This window comes from Tasmannia lanceolata, unplaced genomic scaffold (genome assembly GCF_043159265.1).
Source record: "Tasmannia lanceolata isolate RefF3 unplaced genomic scaffold, GAP_Taslan_0.1 ptg000003l, whole genome shotgun sequence".
Classification (NCBI taxonomy): Eukaryota; Viridiplantae; Streptophyta; class Magnoliopsida; order Canellales; family Winteraceae; genus Tasmannia; species Tasmannia lanceolata.
Window position 1 is genome coordinate 24,147,199 of NW_027518680.1, and position 17,470 is coordinate 24,164,668.

The window sequence follows — 17,470 nt, forward strand, 5'->3', positions numbered from 1 at the left end:
TATACATTGGTTGAAATAGGTCTTGCAATTGGTTTTGCAAAACCCCTATGAAACCCTATATAGTAGTTGAAACAGGTTTTCCAAAGCCCTAACATAACCATAAATAGTGGTTGAAAAAGGTTTTGTAAAATCCTAACATGCATAATTTATCAACCAATGGAAGATGAGAAAATATTTCAACCAAGGAGTTCTCAATCTCTTAAATCTGTAAAACCCATTGAAGCAATGGGTTTTGCACATATCAAATCTATTGAAACCCTAACAAGCAATGGAAGATGAGAAAAACATTGAAGCAATGGAAGATGAGAAACCCATTACATATGTAAAACCCATTGAAGCAATGGGTTTTGCACATATTAAATCTGTTCAAACCCTAACAAGCAATGGAAGATGAAAAAACCATTGAAGCAATGGAAGATGGGAAAACCTACTTCAAGGGAGATGAAAAAATCCGGCCGATCTTTAACGGAGGGATTCCCTGGCGACAAAAAACAGAGGGCGGGCGTTGACAGTGGGCTCACCAGATGAAATCGTCGGTTTTTTCCTCCCAAAGAAAGAAGTCGACGAAAGAGAGAGGTAAAGGGAGAGAGAAGGTGAATTTCAAAATTAATAATATAATAATAGATGTCATTGAAAAGAGGTCAAGGGCAATTTGGTCCTCCAAAAATTGTGAATAGTGAAAAGCACTTCACTTTGGTCGTTTTCAACTCTCCTTTTTGAATAATAGTCCAAAAAAGGCTTATTTTGGTCATTAACCTTTATTATTATTCATTTGAGGTGAAATAATGTTAATTCAATCATGCTTTGGAGCTATATGGTTCCAACCTGTTTTATTTCTTTGGTAGATATGTAAGAATTTTAAGGGAACTGTAATTATTTTTAGTACTAATGATTTGAATATTGAAAGATAAGTCAAAGGAAAGAAAGAATGGCTTATACTGAATATGAATTTATGTTGTTTGGTCTAAGCACTTATTCTATTAATACAATAACATGTTTATGTTTTGACCAGTATTTAATTTTGATTCTGTCATTGGTATAGCTTGAGTCTCTTTGGTTATTCATAAGGGTTGTTATTAATATGGTTGCACATATTTGGTTGATTATTTTGCTTTGAAAGAACTGGTTATGATCATATATGGATAATTTTTTCAAATGTTTATTTCAAACAAGTTGCCAATATTATATTAGTTACCTTCCTTTGGTTGTTAGTCGCTATCATATTGCTTGACTGTCATATTTCCATGGAGGATATGCTCTGTTATGATTAGTTGCAATTATGATTATCTTCCTGTTTCTCTTTGTTACTAGATGGATTTAGAAGGATTTATATTTAAGAGTTGATTCAACATCATCAGTTTCTTTCTGATACATGCTTTAAGAAATGAGAGAACATTTCCTACACACTTGTGTAGGTAAGTTACCTACACACTACCTTAAAATACAGTGGGGGCCCACATTGTTTGGGATTTGAATGGTCCTCACATAGATAGGGTGTCCACAAAAAATCAGATCCATAGGATCATTCTAACCATTCAAACTATGGAGGCAAAAAATGGACTAATTTGTGAAGGTTTATACACGTCCATTTTACCTCCACAAATCATAGGGTTGGGATGATCCTATGGATCTGATTTTTTGTGCACACCCTATCTATGTGAGGACCATTCAAATGAATTGTTTGGATCACCCAAACAATGTGGGCCCCCATTGTATTTTAAGGTAGTGTGTAGGTAACTTACCTACACAAGTGTGTAGGAAATGTTCTCTCTTAAGAAATACAGTCTCAATTATGGCTCACCATATTTTAAGGCACATGATTTGTTCAGTTTAGTTCAGTTTCCTGTATAGAGTTTCAATTCCAGTTTTCATACATTTTTTTTTTAAAGTTCAGTTCAAGAAAAATCCAATTTTGAAAAGTTAGTGAGCTTAAGCTTAAAATATTGTTTTGTAGCTCGAATCTTGGTGTTAGTGTGTATTAAGGTTTGTAAAACAGGGAGTATACGTTTTGGTGTTATGTTCTTAGGTTTGTCCTTTGAATTGAGGTAAAGAAGTTCAAAGGTAAATTTATATGTGAACCATGATGAATTGTTTGAATGAATGAAGACATTAAACCTAAAAGACCTTATTTTTCAAAGATTGCCTTGCGCACTTCCTGTTATGTCCTAAATTTTGTATTAAAAGAATTCCTTAGAATTTCTTTTAAAAAATGAGGTGAATGAAAGAAAGTACTATCAGTTTCAGACCAGGTTTACTTAAATGTTCATTTTGCCTTTATAATTGAGAACTTTATGCCTAAGGTCTGATTTATTTCTCTCCTGTGTGAATTTATGTCTTTTAATTCATCTAGAAAAGTCAATGTGGCCTGATTGTTAGGTAAGTAAACTTGTTTGCATAATTGGATTCAAAATAGTTTTGTTTTCATTAAGTTTTATGAATGTGTTGTTGTGAACTTTTCACAAATTTTAAGTTGTTTTGGTCATGTTAAAAGTGGAGAATACAGTGCATGTCCGAAATCATGGTTTGTCATTTATAGAATAAATGTTGTCCAAGTTATTTGAAAAACTGAATTGCTCACATCATTTAGCTGTGTGTGTAATTCTACTGAATCTTGTATACTTGGACTACAATATCGTGATATGTTGAGGAGTGGATTGAATTATATCATTTTGTATTTCAATTATAAGTTCTCAAGTGAAAGGTTTATTTCAATCAGGTTTTAAGGCGTCATGTTATTTTTTTTATTATCCTATCTCTTGGAAATGATATTAGTTGAGGTATGTTTTTTTATTCCATAGCAATATTTCATCAGGTAAGAATCATATGGAAGTTGTTTAGAGTTACTCTCTACTCATCTGTTATATCTACTTTATCTTGGTCAAGGCGAAGTTTTCTTTATTATCCAAATTGTGTTTTGCCTATAGGTGAGTGTTTCAAATGTGCATCTTCTTGCCCTCATTTTACCTCTGTTCATTTCAGATATCGTTAGTCCCTCTTTAGGTTATGTTTCAGAGTTGAAAAATAAGTTTGTATTTGTAGTAGACAATAGTGGTGATGTTCAGGAAAGATACGCAAGCTTTTATGCATTTATTAAGATGGTAGTGCCCGTACTAGTAATTCATATGTCCAGACGATGTTGCACCATTAGAATTTCTTTTGTAAGCAAATTTACTACCTATCAGTTCATTTATATTAGAGTGTACACACATCAATTCTTTAACCCTACAAAGTGCCTTGAAATCATGAAGGTTGTTAGAAATAATGAACGTAATTGCTGCAGATTAGGGTTGTTTAAATTTAGCTACGCATTAACCTCCCAATGATTCATTTTGTCCGGATGAGATAATCTTCATGTTGAATATTAAATGAGTTTCATTTTTTTTTACAATCCTTGGGCCTTGATTAGGGATTTTGCTCTAGTTACTTTTACTTCGAGTGGTTATGAAGCTTTTTTTTTAAGATGAATTTAATTCATTTTGGTTAGCATTGTATGAGTTTTTTTATGACTAAGGATCTTGGACTGTATGTATTGATGTCTTGGGTTAGATTCCTTCAATAATTAAATATTGTCACTGTTCATATCTTTATTAGTCGAATTTATATTTCACTATTTTTGTAGGTAGTTTATTCTGGGCTCTCCAGGATGATTATTTCGTTTTGAACTTATTTTAATGTTTTGGTCTTAAGTATGTAGGAGGATAGCATAAGGATAAGTTTGGGTCTCGCTTGCATGTCTTAAGTTTCAATTATATTAGGTTATTCAAGATCTATGCCTTATATCACTGTCTTTTCGGTTCCTCTTTAAAACCTTATCTTTATAAGACTGCTTTAGTCTCTTGAGATTATCTCATATTCATTTCTCATTCAAGGGCAATGAAGGAGTCATCTAGAGCCCATCTTTTAGGGACTTGCTCGGTCTAAGTAGCATTTTCCCCTTTTCCTTTTTATTTAAGGGGACTTGCTTAGTTCCTAGAAATATTTTAGTTATCTATCCCCCATCATTGCAATGGTGATGAAGGAGTCATCTAGAGCTCATCCTTAGGGGACTTGCTCAAGTCCTAGTAGCATTCACCTCTTTTCTTCTTCAATTAGGGGGACCTGCTTAGTCCTTAAAAATATTTTTAGTTATCTTACCCTATCATTGCAAGGGCTATGATGGAGATATCCGGAGTATCTCCTTTTAGGAGACAAACCTTTGTCTCAGTAGCAAAGCCCATCTTTATGAGACAAGCCTTGTCTCATTAGAAAAGTACTCTCTTTTAGGAGACTATCCAAGTCTCACAAGTTGCACCCCAATTAAGCTAAAGACTAACTTAGTCTTTTAGACATCATATTCCCTTATTTGTCATTGCAGGGGCAATGATAAGGTTACTTGGAGCCCTCTATAGGAGAGACATACACTATTTCATTAGTGATAGTTGTTTCTTCTTCATTCAGGAGACATGCTTTATCTCATGTGCTTTAGTTATTTCTCCTCCTTCTATGAGACATGCTTTGTCTTATTGGCCCTTTTTTTGCAGAGTCATTAGTTTAGAGGTCAGCCCTATAGATTAGGAGTATACCTTTTAGTTAGGAGTTTGTCCTATAGCATAGCCTTCTTTCATAGAGACTAGCTTAGTCTTATTAGAGCTTTACCTTCTTGGGATCTTATAATTTCATTTACCTTTGAACACTAGTTTACTTGTTAGGGATACCCTTAGGTTATATGGATTCTGTCTTTAGTGTTGACACTCCGCCAGGCTGTGGATCACAAAGTGTGGTCATATAGGTTCCCTTTAGCTGAAAGGGTGAAAACAATTAAAAACTAAAAAACAACAGAAATATAAAAGACAAAAACAACTTAAAAGACACGAAAAATGTATTTTGAAAAAGATGTTTCCGAACTACGTTGTCTTGATCCTATTCCACGAGGTACGTGGGCAGCTTGGGACCCTCATCCCAAGTCTAGTCAAACCTTGTAAATAAAACTTTTCAAACCTTTCAAATAAAACTTTTCAAACCTTTAAAAAAAATCTTTGAAATAAAACTTTTAAGCAAAATCTTTTAAAATCTTTCAAAGAAAAAATATTTTCAGCTTGTTTTCAAAGTTAATAAGACGGTTTTCGAAAACCTAAAGAAAAATAGTTTTCAACCAATAACAAGGAAGAAAAGGTTGTTGTGGACAGCACTTTGAAGTTAAAACTCTTATGAGAGTTGATTTCATTGGACACAGGCTATAGGTAACGAGGATTGCCCTCTTGAGCCTATAAGCCCATTTTCTTTCGCAAACCCTTTTTTATCGATTCTTTGATTCATTGATTTGTGTGCTGACATTTTTAAGTATAGTTTTGCTTTAATCACATGCTTAGCCGTAGCATTTACATACTTGTCTTATCTTGTCTATTCACTTATTCACATGCTTAGCTGTAGCTCTTTATTGCTTATTCATTTATTATCTCTTGATTACTTGCTTAACTGTAGCTTTTTATTGCTTACTTATTTATTCATATTATCTTGATTATCTGCTTAGCTATAGTTCTTTACTGTTTATCTGCTTATTTTATCTCATCATATATCTGTTTATATCTGCTATTACCTGCTTAGTTGTAGCTGTGCATGTGGTTGTTTACTGCTTTCTTTGATGTGATGAGTTAGGATTAGATGTGATGAATTAGGAATAGTAGAGACATGTAGCAAAGTTGTCTGGTATTAGATTAGCGCTAGTTTTCTTTGCCTCCTTGTGAGACGGTGGATTTTAGTGTTCTTTCCAATGTCATGTGATACTGATATCAACTCTCCTTAGGCATGGGTGTTTTTATTTTCTTTTGTATGATATTGTCCATCCTCGGGTCATGCATGTTTAGGTAGACATTTTCTCAAGGATGCCCGTTCCCATTTCACATGATTTTAGCCCAAAATTCTTCGAAAATAATAAAAATGGCATAAGAGACCGAGTGCGCTCAGGCGAGTGGGGAGGCTAACACCTTCCCCACTCATAATCAGGCATGGACCCTTTCTTCTCCGGTTATCCATTACACTGAGTATATTTTATGGGTTCCATGGCCTTATTCCCTAGATGGCGACTCTTTTATATTTTTAGGTACGTCTTGGTTCCGAGCTTTGACTCTGAATCAAGAGAAATCGCACACGCCATGACTTATGCTATGAGGGCACACTACATTTGAGAGAGCCTTGGCAAAGCTCTCTAATGTGTGGAGATTGAGAGGCCCCTTGGGCAGCCACGAGATCGCAGGTCCACAGGCTGGCCTCACAGCTGTCTTATAAAATTTTTCCTTTAACTTGGTAGGGATTTTTCGGTCGCATAGAACTCCTAAGGCAAGCTTCCACTTCAACCAACCTGCTCTTATTCTATGGTTAACATCCTCTTCCAACTCTCCTTCTTTATGTAGAATTGAACCAAGATAGCGAAAGATATCCCTCTTAGGTGCCTCCTGTCTATTCATATTTAGTACATCCTCATCCCGCCTCCTTACATTACGAAAGTTGCAGTTCATATACTCTGTCTTAGTCCTACTCAGTCTAAAACCTTTGGATTCCAAAGTAGTTCTTCATAACTCTAACTTAGCATTTACTGCTGCTTTGGTTTCGTCGATTAATACTATGTCATCTGCAAATAACATACACCACGGCACCTAATCCTAGATACCCTCAGTAAGCTTATCCATAACTAGCGTAAAAAGATAAGGGCTTAGAGCTGATCCTTGGTGCAGTCCTATTGTAATTGGAAACTCACTAGACGTGCCATCCGTGGTTCTGACACTAGTTACTGCTCCATCGTACATATCCTTAATCACATCAATATATTTAGTAGGTAATTTTTTCCTTTCAAGGACCCACCATATAACACTCTTGGGAACCTTATCATACACTTTCTCCAAATCAATGAAAACGATATGAAGGTCATTTTTATTTTCTCTAAATCTGTCCATCAACTGCCAAATCAAGAAGATAGTTTCCATAGTCGATCGTCCGGGCATGAAGCCAAACTGATTATCTGACACCTTAGTCTCTTTTCTTATTATATGCTCAATTACCCTCTCCCAAAGTTTCATTGTGTGGCTCATTAGCTTAATTCCCCGATAATTAGTGCAACTCTGAATATCCCCTTTATTCTTATAAATATGTACTAATGTACTCTTCCTCCACTCACCAGGCATCTTCTTAGTCTTCAAAATATTATTAAATAATCTAGTTAACCAAACCAAACCTAAATCACTCAAGCATCTCCAAGTCTCATTATAAATATCGCCAGCCCCCTAGCCTTACCTAATTTCATATTTTTCATAGCTACTCTTACCTTTGATGTTAGGATTCTACAAACAAACTTCCGGTTTGTATCATCAAAAGCGTTATCAAGTTCTCCCAAATTCGCTACAGGTTCTCCATTAAACAGTTTATCGAAGTAACTTCTCCACCTCTCTTTAACCTCGTTTTCTTTTATTAACAATCTTTGATTCTCGTCTTTGATAAATTTTATATGATTCAAGTCCCTGCTCTTCCTTTCTCTCATCTTTGCAAGCTTGTAGACATCTTTTTCACTCTCTTTCGTCCCTAACCTGTGGTACAAATTGTCATATGCGTTGCCTCTAGCTTCCCTTACTGACTTCTTAGCTTCTTTTCTAGCCAATTTATACTTCTCAATGTTCTCCTCATTTCAACACTTATGCAAACATTTATAACACTCTTTTAGACCTACTCGGCTTTTGGACCTCCTCGTTCCACCACCACGTGTCTTTAGACGGCGGCCCCCTTCCTCTAGATTCTCCAAGTACCTCTCTAGAGAGCTTGGGATTTAGACCTACTACTTTGAATCTTTTCCTTCACAAAGGTATGTGACTTCAATAATAAAGCTTTTCATTTCCTATAATTCTTTGAGGGTGTTGGGTTTTTATTTTGTAGTGGGTATATGTCTACATTCCATATGCTCTATTTATCTCTCTTTGTTTGATTATGTTTGTATGAATGCATCTATGTGTTTCTATGTATGTCAGTACATGTATATATTTTTCTATGCATACATAAGTGTAGTGGCTAATTTTATCCAACGGTTGGCACCATATAATGGTGCATCTCCTATTTGTTGGCCATGTGGAAGTCAGATCATCTAGGACTATCCATCAAGTGGGATTCACTTTCGATTACTCATAGACCCAAAATTTTGGTCTGTTTGGGCCATATGCCCAAACAGACAATTGGTCTGAACGATTTATGTTCTGTTTGGGCCATATGACACCAATTTATTTATGCACCTGTATTGATAAAACACCTAGGATATTTATGGATCATTGAACGGTCCCTATATATTGGGTATGGCCTACCCACATCACCCCCAAAAATAAACGGTTTGGATCGTTTAGATAATTAGGCCCTGCTTCCTTTTGGAGTTTTTGGGGCTGCCTCAAAAATAAACGGTTTGGACCAATCATGAAAGTAGGCCCTGCTTCTTTTTGGGATTCACGAGCTTAGGAAGAAAATGCCCATTCGATGATCCAATCTCTTGATTTGTGGCACTCAATTAGGACAACTCTACAATGAAAACACTTCTAATCGAAGGTTGGGGATCATTCAACGAGCCCTATTTATTGGTTTTGGCCTACGAACAGCGGCCCCAAAAAATGAACGATTTGGATCATCCAGGCAAGTAGGCCCAGTTTCCTTTTTGGGGCTGCACAATATGCATAGGGTGACGGCTATCGTTTATGGCCCATGCATGCCATGGCCCGAAATAAATTATGTGCTTGCCTTATTAATGATTGTCACTCAGTGTTCCTATCATTCTTGGGTTTGTCCCACAATTTTGCCACATATGCTTTGATGGGTGTATGAAATACAAGTAGGCAACCCAATTAAATTTTTGTTCTTAAAGAAATGTGATGTTAAAATCAATTTATCAATTTAAGCAATTTAAATCTAACCCTTGTTAATATAGATTAAAAATAAATACAAAGGGAAAGAAGTTACCAATCACTAAAGAGAAAGGGGAGAAGAGAAGCACACCACAATGGACAAGAGATTTATAGTGGTTCGATCTATCAACAAGACCTACTCCACTCTTCCAAGTTTGGCTCCTTGGGTACTCCACTAATGATTAAAGCTTTACAAACGCCTTCTCCGCCTCCGAGGGAACAAACCCTTTTCGCTCCAGATTCACCTTTCTTAACGGGCCGAATCGGAGACCCTCTTACAACATCAAGCTTCTCCTTCAAAGGCCGAAGTGAAAACCCACTTCTCAAACTTGATTCGCCTTTCTTATCGGGCCAAATTGAAAACCCTCAATACAAAGAAGAACAAATAAAGAAAAACTCTCTTAGCCTCTTGATAGGCTTGATATAAGGCTTGATATAAAGATAATAGCTCTCACAAAGTCTCCAAAAAATAAGCAAATCAAAGCCCTATGGAGATCCTCTTGATAAATGAAAATGAACAAATCAAAGCTCAAAGAGGAAAAACTAAAAACCTTTAGATCTGAAAGTGTAAGCTCACAAAGATTTTAAATGATCTTCCAAAAAGTTATTTAGTTGGTCTATGATAGGGTATAAATAGCCCATTTGAAAATATGACCATTTGGGGGTAAAACCATAAAAAACTGGGTTGAAAAAGTCAAGTCCTGCAAGCCCCAACGACTACATTTCGATACCGGCACTGTCGACCGAGCTGCCGTGGTCGCTCGCCCCTATCGGGCTCTCTCTTTTTTATTTTGAAATTTCTATCGTCGCGGTCGACCGAGCTTATCGCGGTCGCCCGCCGAGAGCAATCTGGACTTTTTATTTTTGTCCAGATCCCTATCCGCGATCGCGCGGCCCTATGGCGGTCGACCGGCCTGACCATGATGGATTATTTCTGGATTTCTATAAACAAATCCGCGGTCGCCCGGGAAAGCCCCGATCGACCGACCCGCTAAAATTCGGTAGGTGCTGGGTTTCCAGCACACCTACCGCGGTCGCCCGGGGAACCCCAGTCGACCGGCCCTGTTTGAAAATTCAATTTTAAATATAATAAATTCAGGGAGTTGGGCCATGGTCTTTGGGCTTTTGTCCAAGGTTTTCAAATATGTTTTGGAGAGTGTTTATGGTTTCCAAAGATGTTAAAGTTGTTTACGAAAATCATTTTGAAAACCTTTTTGAAAGTGCAAATACATTTTAGAAGAGGACTCTAATACAATCTAAAAATATCTAACCTTGAGTCTTCTTGGAATATCTTCGCTCCTTGGCACTTTCTTGGACATCTTGAACTTGCGAGTGAACTCTTCGACTTGATTTGGGTCTTGTGACTTCCTCCATTCTTCGAAAATGTTGAGAGGTACATGAGGTGTCTCCAATGCTAGTTCAACTCCAAGCTTCTACTGGCACCTTGCTAGGCAACTTGTGGGATCTTTGACTTGAGCTCTTGATGAACATCTTCCAAGGATGATGTCTCCAATGTGTGTACAAGCTCTTCGATTCCTTTGTGCATGTTGATCCTCAAGTGATGTGTTAAGTTGAGTGAGTTGTGTAATGGTGATTGACATGTAAAATTCCTGTCTAAGCCACAATACTACAAACCAACACATTATTCCATAAAGACTAATCAATTTGGGTTTGCTAGCATCAAAACAACGAGGAAAAGGTGAATGGTTGAACCCATGGGAACCCTTGGGCTAACAATGTAGCTTCCTATTTTACACCCATGCATAGCATGGGTTCCGAGTACTAGTATATGTATGTGTTTATAAACATATGAGAAAAGAGTTCCTACTCTCTAGAGTAGATAACTTATCTACTCTGTAGGCTTAAAATAGAGTGGGGGCACATTGTTTGGGTGATCCAAATCATTCAATTGATGCGCCCTCAGATAGATAGAGGCGCCAAAAAATTCAGCATCATAGGATCATCCCAACCCTTCTAACTGTGGAGGCAAAAAATGGAGAGATTTGTGAAGGTTTATACCCGTCCATTTTTATCTCCAAAAATTGAAGGGTTGAGATGATCATATGGAGCTGATTTTTTGGGCACACCCTATCTATGTGAGGGCCCATCAAATGAATGGTTTACATCGCCCAAATAATGTGGCCCTTACTGTATTTTAAGCCTAGGGGAGTAGATAAGTTATCTACTCGATTGAGCACCAAGAGAATGATCTCATCTTCAAATGATCTTGGGCAAACAAATATAAACTACCCTAGTGTCTTACACTAGCCTAGGTAATCTATAGATCATAATCAATCTCCATGGGAAACTAGTCATCCGCCCAATTGCCCAGAGGGAGTAATTAAAAACAGAAATAATTAAATTACATTGCGGACTTTAATATTACAAACCATTAAATAAATCATCATATCAAAACATCCATATAAAAATCATGCATCTCATGCATGAAGTGAGGTCCATTCTCTTTTTTGCCCATCTTTCACCAATAACGATCAATTCGCACAAATACCAGGTTAATTCAATTTTGATTAACACACAACCATTCTGATTTTAATTAGAAACATCATAAAACACTTTTATATGGTCTAATAAATCAGCGTAGAAAATTTTGCACGAAAACAAGATCGTTTGACTTTGAAGAACAAAATTGTTCCATACCGGAACACAATTCGAAATAGCATGACCTTTCAAGTAACTTTGAGTGGGATATAGTTACTTGAATGCTTTCTTAAGGATATGATCATGCTACATACACCCCAAGACATTATTTGAAAAGTCTATGCTTGAGTTATAGGATTTACAAATCGTTTGGGTTGGAGAAACAAAAACCCAAATTAATTTTCAGAATTAATTTCCATAATTTCAGTAACTATTTCCAGACTTTGAAAAATCATATATCCTAAACCGCTCATCAGATTTCAATGATTCTTGATGTGTTGGATTCGTATTCGAGTCTACTTTCCAACCATGTAAACGATTTGTCTAGAAATCCACCATGCAGTTCAGTTTTATTATTTTCCGACAAACAGTCCTATGTTTATTAAAACACACAAAAACTAGGAACCTCAGATAGCAGGGATAAACATCCGGACTCACAGTGGATCACCGCATGATCTATCTTTGGTTCGTTAGCCTCCTAATCTATTCCCTAGTTATCTCTGATACCACTTGTTAGAAAGGTTAGAAAAACCTAGAGCAAAATTGCTACACGTAGCGGAAAATTAAACCTTGTAGAACAAATTTTTTGCTCTAACCCAGGATTCCTAAGGACTAATTGATTTTTATTATGATTTAATAAACACAAATATAAATATCTTTAAGTTACTGTAGAGAAGAACTCGTCTGCTTGATCTACTCCTAAAAAATTCTCCAACGATCTAATCGATGCAAAACCGCAAGTTGATCCGATGGATTCCTTTCATTGCACAAAGGATCTTGTAAACAACTCTTTGTTTAGTTTATAATCTGATCTAAATCAAATTATAATATATGAATATGTATTTAGATCAATGGAGCTTGGTTGGATATTTGTCTTGGACTTAGAAAAGACAAAACTAGTTGATGGAATTGAAGAAGAAGAAGAGAAAGACTTTGGAGTGTCTCTACCAATTTTCAGCACATGAAATTATGGAAGAGTTGTTACAAAATCTATTCATTTTTCCTGTATTTATAGAGTTCTCAATTTTCATATGCACAATCCAAAGTTTCTAAAGAAATCCTAAAAATAATGGAAACTAGCCACAATTAGAAGCTCCAATTTGGAAACAAGCTAATTTGCTTTTTCAAAATAGAAACCAAACAATGTGGGAATGTTTCTAGAAATTCTTAGACTTTTAGAAAGCCCTATATTGGGGTTTTTACCAAGTAAAAAATGTGGTTGCTTTATTGGATAAAAATAATCCCTAAAATATCTCATACACTCTTTCCTTTTTCTACATTCCCGCAATAATGATGTAGGTCAAATTTCGACCTCATTTTTGGACAAGTAAATGGTCGAATTAGAAAAAATCATAAACTACAAAGTTGTAGATCTTTCAAAGTTCTTCGAAACAAGTACACATTAATATTGGCCAAGAGATGAGTAAGTTATGACTGTTTTAGTAAAACCAGTCTATAAGCTAAACTTACAATTGTTTATTTAATTTTTTTAATTAAATAAAAAAAATTCCTCCCATCGAATGGGCTAAAAGCTCCATCCATATTTTTCTATAATTCTCAAAATAACCTTTATGGTTAATACTTAACCATTTTGGTATTCCTAATGTATCCCATTCTGCAAATACACTATATACTTGTGTATATCCTTTCAATGCTCCAATGCCACGAAACTAGTTCGTATATGCAACCAAATAAATACGGGACCTCTATCTAATAGATTATAATAGGTCAATCGAGTAGTGAGTGGGATCATAGCAGGGATTGAACGGTAGATCTTGCAGAACCCATAAATGGGCCTCACTGCGATTATTGCTCTGTAGCTAATGCTACAATCGCATTGAGTCAATGGCCTCCATCGAGACGTAACCCTAAAGATAACCGTCAAATCATCATACCCCTAATCACATCAAATGTGCAAGTCCCTTCTCCAAGTCCACATCTACCGAGTTGAGTCATATGGGGAGTGGACATTAACTACCCCCTGGGCTCACTCGTTCTTTACCTTTCAGTCAAGCAGTGTCGGCCCGCACATGCATTTGCTAAAACCATTTCAAAATTTATTTTGTGAAAACTTTTTGATAAACATTTTATCAAATCCACCTGGCCAGGTATTTTTCTAGGCCTACTTGTCTGACCAAAACCGTAGATGTTATCTTATAAAATAGGTTGAGAATTCTATGTTGGGTATCACTATTGACCTCGAAGGTTCGTTCAACACTCCAATACTACCCTCTGGCGACTCTAAGAGAATCACAGTTAGATAGACAAAAAATGAAAGACTCGCCAACAGCCTAATATGACCCCTCAGGTCAAAGGACATGTAAAGGGTCCTGTCTGGTAGAATAGCTCAACTTTCTCCTGTTCACAAGCTATTCTAATGTGATTTTGTCCAGTACGCAATCTCATTGTCGTACCCATTCTATCTTGCTTAGGGTCCACTACCCAAGTGATTGAGATAAGTCACTACACATCTCGTGCATGTAGGCAAGATAGATGCTAGTTCTGTAGAGGAGGTGTCCAACCTCAACCCCAACTAGAAACTACTAAGGTCTGTAAAGAACCGGAATCCCATATCTCCTTGCTCCCTAGGATTTGTGAATACATGAGCATGGGTTTCCTACTTTGCTACCTAAAGACAAATACGTGTCAATGATAATTAATATATCACACATATTTAACTTTTAGTACTTATAATTTGTCATGAAATGAAATATTTATTGATTAACATGCGAAATATACTGGGTTTTAGGGTAGCAACTCTAACAGGCACAACTAAACAAAAAAAAATCTCCAAATTCCAATCCTTTGTCGATATACCCTACACCAACATACAAAGGAACAAAATAAGTAATTTAAATATATATATATATATATATATATATATATATATATATGCACCATGAATTCAACAATGCAAATTACTAACGAAAAATTAAGTAAAATCCACTAATTAACCAACTATTTACCTGTCCAGAGAAAATTAAGTAAAATCCACTAATTCCATTGTCAATTGTGATAGAATTCACAGAACTAGCCAAACCTTTCACACGTATAAAAAGCAAATGTCAAATAATTAAAAAGCATATTTATAAACTACAATTAGAAAAATAAAAAACTTAAATTGAATATATAGGTACCATCAATTGAAGCCCGCAACCAATCTTGCCCACAAATTAGAGCATCTACCGTCTCTGGAAGTATGGAACTACGATTCTGATCTAGTACTCTACCTTTAGTACTGAATGCAGACTCTGAAGCTACAGTCGATATGGGAATCCCCAAAACTTCACGAGCCATTATAGAGAGAGTGGGATAGTTAAGTGCGTTGGTTTTCCACCAATTCAATACATCAAATTTATCAGTGAGATGAAATATGATAATGGCTTCATCCAAATAATGATCTAAGTCTGCCTTCCTTTCCACCCTTAAAGAACTTTCTATAGCAAATTGGTGAAATCGATTCATCTGATCTTGTCGAGTTGGATTAATATTGTGCTCTACCCTTTCCTCAGTCTCAAAATTAAAACCTGAGAAAGATGATCTCATGGTAGACGAAGCTTGTTTTCTTTCATACTCTCAGTAAATATCTCTAATGGCATTCTTGACTTTTTGGAGTTCCATCTTAATTCTTTCGAAATAGTAAATTTTGGGGTAGTAAAACTCCAATAGTTTTATCTTGTATCTAAAACCACTACAATCCATAAGATCAAGCTACAGTCTCCCCAATACTTATCAAACTTCTCTTTCATTCTATCAACAATAGATCTCATAAACAGTTTCTCCCACACATATGCCTCATGCAATATACACTGAATTGAGACTAATTCAGGAGAAAATATATTTGCAGTAGGAGTCTTGGTAGCAGAAAAAATATTAGTAGCATCATAAAAAAACTTTCAGAAACTTACAAATAATTTCAGCATTTTCCCATTCATCTTCTGTAGGTGCAACTTGGTAATTCAGATCAAGTTGTGTCATTTGAAGAAATGCAATCTTATATTCTAGTGCGACTTGTAACGTAAGGTATGTCGAGTTCCACCTAGTTGGAATATCAAGGCAAATCTTCTTTTCACTATTTACCTTTGACACTTTAGTTAACTCTTGAAATAGTTGTTGACGTGATTGTGAAGCTTTCACATACTTGACACTCTCACGAACCTTGTGAATCACATTATTAATCACTTCCAAACCACTTTGTACTACCAAGTTTAATATGTGTGCATGACAACGAATACGAAAAAACTTACCCTCAAGTGGAAGTGTGTCATGTATTTTTTCTTTCAACTTGGCACACATGCTGTCATTTGTTGTCAAATTATCTATAGTTATGGTAGATATCTTTCCATCAATTTTCCACTCTAATAATTGTCGATAAATTGTATTACAATTTATCACGATGTGAGGAGATGGTTCCACTGCAAAATTTATTATCTTCTTATTCAACACCCACTCATGATCCACAAAATGAGCCGTGAGACAAATATATCCAAGAGTTTGGTTGGATGTCCACATGTTTGTTGTAAGGCTGATACGGCCAGGAATAGTTTCAAATACTGTTGAGAGTTTTTCTTTCTCTTTCCTATAAATTGCTAAGCAATCAAACTTTATCGTGCTCTTATAGACCATCTTGAATAACGACTTAAGATTCTTAGCAAATTTAATAAACCCGGGGTGTTCTACCATCTTAAAGGGGTATTCATGCAACATTATCATATGAGCAAGATCTTTTCGATTTTGATTTTGATCAAACTTAAAATTACTAATAGAAGTACTACCATCTATTGTTGCTTGACCCCAAGACAACATTTTTGTCTTATGTCATGATTTTTTCTTTTGGTGCAATGATTAAGGTGTCGTTTAAAGTGGGTAGTTCCACTAGTTCTTGAGCCCATGAAATTCTTCTTACAATGTTTGCATATAGCCCACACAACCCCATTTGAATCTTCTTCTTTTTTCAAAATCATTCCAAATGGCTGACCTTAATTTCTATCGTTTAGGGCCAGGTGGTGAGTGGTTTCCATCATTAACATTATCATCCACAGTAGCCCCGGACAATGTTGAATTAATTTCCTGCATAAAATATAAAAATAACCATGATAATGTCTAGCTAGTCTACCATCATTCAATACCCACTAATACGAATAATTATTCAAGAAATATAACTACAAATATTCAAGAAACATAGGGAGCAATACATAAGATAAAACATAAAAATGCAAGCTTGTGAGAACAACATAAAGATCTAAGTAGAATAAAAAGGAAACATTTATCAAGTCATGGTACTGGTAGGGTAGCTTTGTTTGCTGCAAGGAACAATAAAACAATGTGATTTTCATGGGAGTTGAACACATCTGACCACATTTGAAAAGTATGGTACTGCCCACATAGAAATGATGAGAGGTCGTATATTCCATTGATTAAAAGTCGTATAGTCCATTATTTTTCAAAAAGTATGGTACGGCCCACATCATAGGATGATCCAAACCATCCATGAGATGGGACACAACCTAAATAGGATGTGCCCCAAAAATCATTTCCATAGGATGATCCTGACCCATTGATCTAGATATGTAGGTTAGGATCAAATATGAACAACAAAGTGATTTAGTTTCAGCAAGGATAATAAAATGTGGAAAAAGCTTTTGAACTGATACTGAAATTTTGAATTGCACCTACCAAAAAAAATTAAATTCAGAAGTGCAGAATAGGGACTAAAGCAAAGAAAAATCTTTTGAACTCATTATTGAACTTCATATTTAATAATCATCTGTTGCATAAACACGTTGGCGAAAACATAGGATCAACCATCACCATGGAGGTTAGGACCATGGTGGTCGATCAATGCAAAAGCCATTATAAAAGTTGTGGCTTTTTCCATGCTAAAATATGCAAGACAGATCCATAAA